Raw genomic sequence first — 7369 nt, 5'->3', positions numbered from 1 at the left:
TTGCAGTTCCCTCATTTACTCTTTAAAACAAACTTTGTCTAATATAGTAAAGTTAGAATATGATCAAATTTTGTGGATGTATGGCATCAACTGGAATTGGCTGACAACATGCTCAGTTTAGTATGTTGGTGTGAATAGTGAACTGCATGTGGCCACTAAGATATCCTACGTTAAATCTGGTTCCAGCTGATATCCGGCTGCCAGTGATAGCCCTTGACTGTGTTCCATTGGCCTCCAATAAGAGCCAACATGCTCTGTGTGCTGTGAAGTCATTCATTCATTAAATCTTTGACCACTCAATTAGTGGTCAACTGATATGTGTTTTTTTCACTAGCTAATGCTGATATTTAAATAGATTGCCTGATTTCTTTTTTTTTTTTTTTTTTTAAAGATTTTGTATAATTTGATTATGCATTTATCTACCAATATCAGTATATTCTCAGCTCAGTTTAACGTTTTGACCCTGTTTAAAGCCATTCCACAGAATTTAATGTAAATAAGCACAGAAAATGAGGACAAAATCTGTAAATTTCAATTTAATGATTACAGACATGATACAGTTTAATAAAGTCAAATGAAAAATTTGACAAGTTTACTCAAAATTCAGTAAAAACAATTAATTCTTACCAGCCGGAGCATTCAAATTTGGAAACAATTATTCCCATGGTTCCTGTCTCAATATCTTCGCCGTCCAATCACGATTTTATTTCTGAAAACTGCCAGATACTCATGACAATATAAGCTAAAAGCACATATGATTGGTTAAGGGGTTACTGGGCAAGAATAATAAATGTATCGTCATCCTTTGGTGACTATTCAGTGAATGGATTTGTGAAGAACACACTGCTGGCTACCAATTGTTGTACTTTTTTTCTGTTGTAGAGATGGATAGAGACTATGGCTCCCTGCTCAGCACCCTCAAGAGGAGGAGGCAGCTGACTGCTGATGAGCTTAGGTTCATAGCAGAGGAGGACATGGCTCATGATGGCATGAGCACACAGGAGGAAGATCTGCTGGACCAGGAACTACTGCAGGAAGACCCGGACCACGAGGAGATGGAGGATGAGATGGAACCTGATCCCCAGCCAAGACCATGAACTGGGTATGTATGAATTTGTATGTATTGTTTGTTTCTATTTCTCATATGACTAATACTCACAGTAACACTAACACTGTTACTCTTATTATTTTGGGTATGGCTAGCCATTCTCGCACAGGTCCCAAGTCAGCTAGAAAGTGTAAACGCTTCATTGACTCTGTTTCTTATCCCTTGTACACTGACATCAATTCACAGGCACCAAAACCTCTCCCATTTAAGCCTAGCGGTCCATTCGGTATTGACTTAGGTAGCGTGCATCAGGCTGTGCGGTCAACCTCCAATATGATGTTGTGAGAAATTGACTTTTTATGCTGATTTTTACTCAAGCTGTAGTTGCTGAGATATGCAGCTTTACAAACCATCAGGGGTGGGAGCTCATTCTAAACTGTCCGTCATATTCCAGCTACCAAGGAGCTTGGATGGAGGTGACCCCCGATGAATTTGACAAATTTCTTGGGTTGCTCATTTACATGGGGTTTTCAGTTCTCCTTGATTCCCATCGTCATTGGGGAACCAAGTCACTTCAGGGCTCGTGGGCGAGGGGATTTATGTCGCGTGACAAGGCTCTTTTAGCAGCTCTACATGTTGTAGACCCTACCACAGAGGATAATCATGATCGCCTTAGGAAGTTGCATTATCTTATGGACCACCTCAAACAAAAATGCCAGCAGCTCTTTCAGCCTAACCAAAATCTCACAATAGATGAACGTATGGTCAAGTCTAAAGCTCGGTCAGGATTTAAACAATACATGAAGGGCAAGCCTACTCGGTGGGGTTTTAAATTATGGGTAATTGCAACATCAGACTCGGGGTATGGCATATACTCTCGACTTTAATGTTTACACAGGTAGTCATAATGGGTGTGTCACTGACTTGGCCACCAAAGTAGTTGAATCATTACTGCAGCCATTCAAAGACCAGGGCCACAATGTTTGGTTTGACAACTTTTACACGTCCCCAGCTATTATGGTTAAGTTGTTCAAAATGGAAACTAATGCCCGTGGGACATGCAGGGTGAATCGTAAACTGTTTCCTGTAAAAGTTAACCCTTGTGTTGTCTTAAGGGTCAAAAATGACCCGCCACTATGTTTACCAGCAGAGAAAACCAGCTAAATGATTTTTTTTTTTCAACTTGAAATTTGATGACTTTTCCTAGAGTGATCCCAACATTAGAAAAAGTGAAACATTGCCTTTGTTCATATTTCCATGAAAGCTGTACACCACCAGGCTACAAAGATTGTCTTAGGGTCATTTTTGACCTAGCAGTTATAAAATAATTTACACACCACAAAAACCACAAAGAGACACACACACACACACACACACACAATGAGAAATTGAGATTATGTGTGCTACTGATTGAACTTAGACAAAACTAAAACAATCTTGTGCGTGTGCAGCATCGCCCCTCCACGACCCCACACATGACTCAGGTTCACAGACAAAATAAAACAATTTCAGACAAAATAAACTGAATTTCAGACAAAATAAACATTTCTTGAAAGCATTGTTTACTAATGGGGAATGCAGTCAGAGGCTATAAAGGTGCTGCAAATGACAGTACCCCCAGTTTTCTCTTTGCTGAAGCCATGAGTGCACATTTCAGTGCCCAACAGGTCGTAGATCTGATTTTTTCAGATGTCCAGGAGGAGCAAGAGAACAATGATTTAGAAGAGGAGGAGGTATCTGAAGAAGAAGTTGGGGAAGAATACAACCCAGAGCACGATGCATCATCTTCAGATGAAGAAGAAATCCCCCCAAGCTGAAAGAGAGACATTTTTGTCAAAGAACAGCAAAATAACATGGTCCTTGTCACCATATGACAACCAGGGCAGGATGGCAGCACAAAATGTCATAAGGATGACCCCAGGGCCCACAAGACATGCAGCTGCCCATGCCCAGGACATCACCTCAACAGTCTACATGTTCATCACACCAGCCATCGAAAAAATAATCCTAGAGATGGCAAATTTGGAGGGTTTCCGTAAATATGGAGACAACTGGAAAAGGATGGATGAGATTGACCTGCGTGCCTACATAGGGCTGCTAATCTTAGCGGGTGTGTATAGGTCCCGAGGCGAGGCTACATGTAGTCTCTGGGATGCAGAGAGTGGAAGGGCGATTTTCCATGCCACGATGCCACTGAAAGTCTTTCACACTTTCTCAAGAATGCTACGATTTGATAACCGTGAGTCAAGACCTGCAAGATGTGTGAGAGACAAACTGGCAGCCATAAGAGAGGTCTGAGAGAAGTGGGTGGAGCGTCTGCCATACCTCTACAACCCTGGGCCTGAAGTAACAGTGGATGGGCAACTGGTTCCATTCAGAGGTACATTTTTATTTTCATATCTGTTGGGCCTCATGTATTCAGATAGAAGACAAAGGCAGGCCTAACAGTCGTAAAACCTAACTCAGCCCCCACACATTCCATGTCGTAAATTATACTGAAAAAAATCGCGCCAAAATCAAACAAAGGGAGTCCAAAACAGACTACAAATCCATGAAGCCTTGCTCACTAAAGGATTGATCTCTCAACTCCTATTGGATGAGGCACACAACAGAACGTCCCTCAAACATGACATCATCAGGAGTTCAAATAATTCTGAAATGCTTCCAGAATTCGCTTCCAGCAACTTCGTTCACCGAATACGGACGTAGCTTTTTGCTGCTCTCCGGTGTAACCTCGTGGCATAAGGAAGTAATGTCCGACTTGAAACTGTAGCCATACAATCTCCATCTCGCTGGACGAGTTGAGATTACTCTGTGTTCAACCAAACACTCTAACGGATCCGAAGAAGACCGCCGAGCAATTCGCATCTTCACCCGTTTGCCTACAGAAGTGAAGAGATTAAAGATTTATCTTCCATCTTCAATCAAGTCGACATTTCTGAGTTCTCCGCCAACCCGCCGAGAATCAACAGCCGTACCGCCCGCCGACAGAGCGAGGAAACGGCCTCCCGTCATCACACGAGCCTCAAGGAACCGGGTCAAAGTTAAAGGACGGAGGAAAACACATTCTACCTGTGTCCTCATGCGATTCAAGTAAGAGGTTACATCTGGGCAGAGATAGAATATTATAGCGTGTTATTCTTGTGTTTCAAGGTTTTTTTATACAGTTTACGGACCGCCATGTCCACTCATTATTAATACTCAGGGTATTAATTATCACAAATTTGTTTTGCTGTATTGTGGTCCAACCAAATTGGATTGTTGTGCATTTTCGCCATTGCGGGTGAGACAGAAACTGAGTTCATCCATTAGAGTCAAATAACGCAGGACTTTTACGAGCCCCGCTCGTAAAACCACGTCTCTGAGTGATGAGCACAGCTGCTTTCTCTCCAGCTATCGCGAAATCAGCTTTCGGGCTGTCACTTAATAATCTCTCTCTCTCTCTCTCTCTCTCTCTCACTAACCACACTGACACACACACACACACACACACACACACACTGTCACACACACACCTTATGTGTTATAGGATTATTTGTATTTCCATATCTAATCATATCACTGTTTAGTTTGTAGTTGTGAGTCGGAAGTTTATTGACTGCATTGTATTAATTTTTAATTGATATTACTGCATAAATAAACTTTTGTTTATATTACAAAGAGAAGTGTTTTGGTTTGTTTTGCATACACCTGTGTCATGCTGACGGGATGTCAGTGCTCGGATTCAAACCTTCATTCATTGTTTTTTTTCCCGAAAATCGATATTCTTCGGATGCCGATTTTCCTAAGAAAATAATCTAATATTGAGACTGTTTTAATATTCGGTTATTAGTCCCTGATTTCAGGGTGGTGCCCCATCAATGTTAATCCTTATTAATATTCTATTGATTTTTGATAATTGATAATTATCTTTGATGGTTGTTGAATTTGAATGATCAATAAGCTAGTGTTAATTTTAATTAATGTTTCATCGATGTTAACAATTGACGATTATCTTTGATAATTGTTTTTTTAAAGGATTAAGAAAAGCTAACATTGATTCTCATCAATGTTCTATTGATTTTAATAATTAATAATTATCTTTGATAATTATTAATTATTGCTAATAACCAAACTTGCTCCTAAACGTAGCACATTACATTTACTGGAGTCCCATATGAGGTTTTAATGAGTTAGATCCAATTAATTAATTTAAATATTGATTAATAACTACAGAAATAATTATTAATTATTTCTGATAGTAACACTGATCTAAACAACCAATAAAGCCCTACATATCTGTAATGTAAGTGATTTTCACTGTTAATTTTATGATGTATTGCTGTAATATCATTGATTTATGTGATTGTTTTCTGTGACACTGATACTAATTACTGATAGTAATCTCTTTTGTCAAAAGGTCGCTGTCCTTTCCGGCAGTATATGCCCAGCAAGCCAGCAAAGAATGGCATCAAGATATGGGTGGCCTGTGATGCACAATCCAGCTACGCTTGGAAGATGCAAGTCTACACAGGGAAGCCGACCAGTGGAGGCCCGGAGAAGAACCAGGGGATGCGGGTTGTGCTTGATGTGACAGATGGACTGAGGGGGCACAATGTCACGTGTGACAATTTCTTCACCTCTTATGAACTCAGCCAGCAGCTCCTGAAGAGGAAGATCACCATGGTTGGCACAGAAAGAAGAAGCCTGAGCTCCCCCCTGCACTCCTCGCAACAAGGGCGAGAGAGGCCTTCTCATCAAAGTTTGCCTTCACCTCCACCACCAATCTAGTTTCTTACCTTCCAAAGAGGAACAAGAATGTGGTCCTCCTGAGCACACTGCACAAAACGGCTGAGATCAGTGATCATGAGGACAGGAAACCAGCCATCATCCTGGACTACAACCACAACAAAGGAGGCATGGACAACCTGGACAAGGTGACTGGAACTTACAGCTGCAGGAGGATGACTGCCCGCTGGCCCCTGGTCATCTTCCATAACATCATTGATGTGTCCTCATACAATGCCTTCATGATATGGAACAAGATCAACCCTACCTGGATGCCTGATAAGCGGAACAAGAGGAGGGTGTTCCTGGAGCAGCTGGGAAAGGCACTTGTAACCTCACACATTCAAAGAAGGGAGCGCCTCCCCTGCACAGCAGCCTCTGCAGCACTTATGAAAGCTGTTCAGGGGGCTGAATCTTGTCCTGATCCACCTGAGACTGCAGCTGGGGCAGGCAAGAGGAGGAGATGCCAATTCTGCCCCTCAAAGAAAGACTGTAAAACAAATACTATGTGCTGCACATGTGAGAAATATATCTGCAAAGTCCATGCGCACACACTTGCATACTGTCCTACATGTGCTAATTAGAGTTGATTGATTTATGTTCTTCACGTTTTTGTTTTGAATCTATTATCTTATTTTATTCTTATTTATTGTTGTTGTTTATACACCTTGTGGGTGGGGGCAATGGTTAGAAAAATGGGAGAAGACTAGTATTTTGTAGTTGAATTCCTCATTGTACAGTATATAAGAATATATCACTACGTTGCCAAAAAAGTTCAGGACTGTTATTGTTTCCCTTCAATAAAATGCATTCAAAACTACTTTCTGCACATTTCTGCTACTTTCTTAGGCTATACAAGTGCTATCTCTTGCTAAACAATTAATGTTTACAGCTATGCAGTACCTTTAGCAATCATAATAATAATAATAATAATAATAAACCTCTACTTTAATAAAGAAAACAATTATGACAGGTGTGTTGTAATAAAAACGAGTGGTGTCCACTGATTAAATGGAGTCTTTCTGCACTGTGAAGAGGTAAATCCCATATATTCACAAAGTTTGTGCTGAATGACAGGTTGTTTCTTCACGCAAAATAGGTTTGGGGTTTGAAATTCAATTAAGCTGCTTTATTTTAGGGGTTTGGTGAAGGTAGGTCATTTTTGACCCTTAGGACAAGGGGAGTATACAGAATGTTAAGACTACACAAGGGTTAAAGACATCAAAAGATGAGAACGCAAGACAGCTCGTGGGGATATGAGGTGGTGTAGGATTGAGGGGAAAATACTTGTAATTCAGTGGAAAGACACACGTGCAGTTACATGCCTCTCCAATTTCCACAATAAGAATGGCTCAACCCAAATTACTAGGTTTGTAAAAAATTATGGTGACTGGACAAAAGAAGTAGCCCTCCAGCCCACTGTCATCAGCAATTATAACAAAAACATGGGCAGTGTTGACAGGTCATACCAAATGATAAAATCTTACGACATCCTACAAAAAAACTCAGAAGTGGTGGAAGACTCTTTTTTTCCACTTCATAGACATTGCCGTC

The 7369-nt window shown here is 40.8% G+C and overlaps 1 pseudogene; it reads left to right on the top strand.

The window, feature by feature from the left end:
* Positions 1–2824: 2824 nt before the first annotated feature.
* LOC127450587 (piggyBac transposable element-derived protein 4-like) lies at positions 2825–6399 on the top strand (annotated as a pseudogene).
* The last annotated feature ends 970 nt before the right edge of the window (positions 6400–7369 follow it).

Source organism: Myxocyprinus asiaticus, chromosome 13 (genome assembly GCF_019703515.2).
Source record: "Myxocyprinus asiaticus isolate MX2 ecotype Aquarium Trade chromosome 13, UBuf_Myxa_2, whole genome shotgun sequence".
Taxonomy (NCBI): Eukaryota; Metazoa; Chordata; class Actinopteri; order Cypriniformes; family Catostomidae; genus Myxocyprinus; species Myxocyprinus asiaticus.
This window is presented reverse-complemented; position numbering and strand designations above follow the sequence as displayed.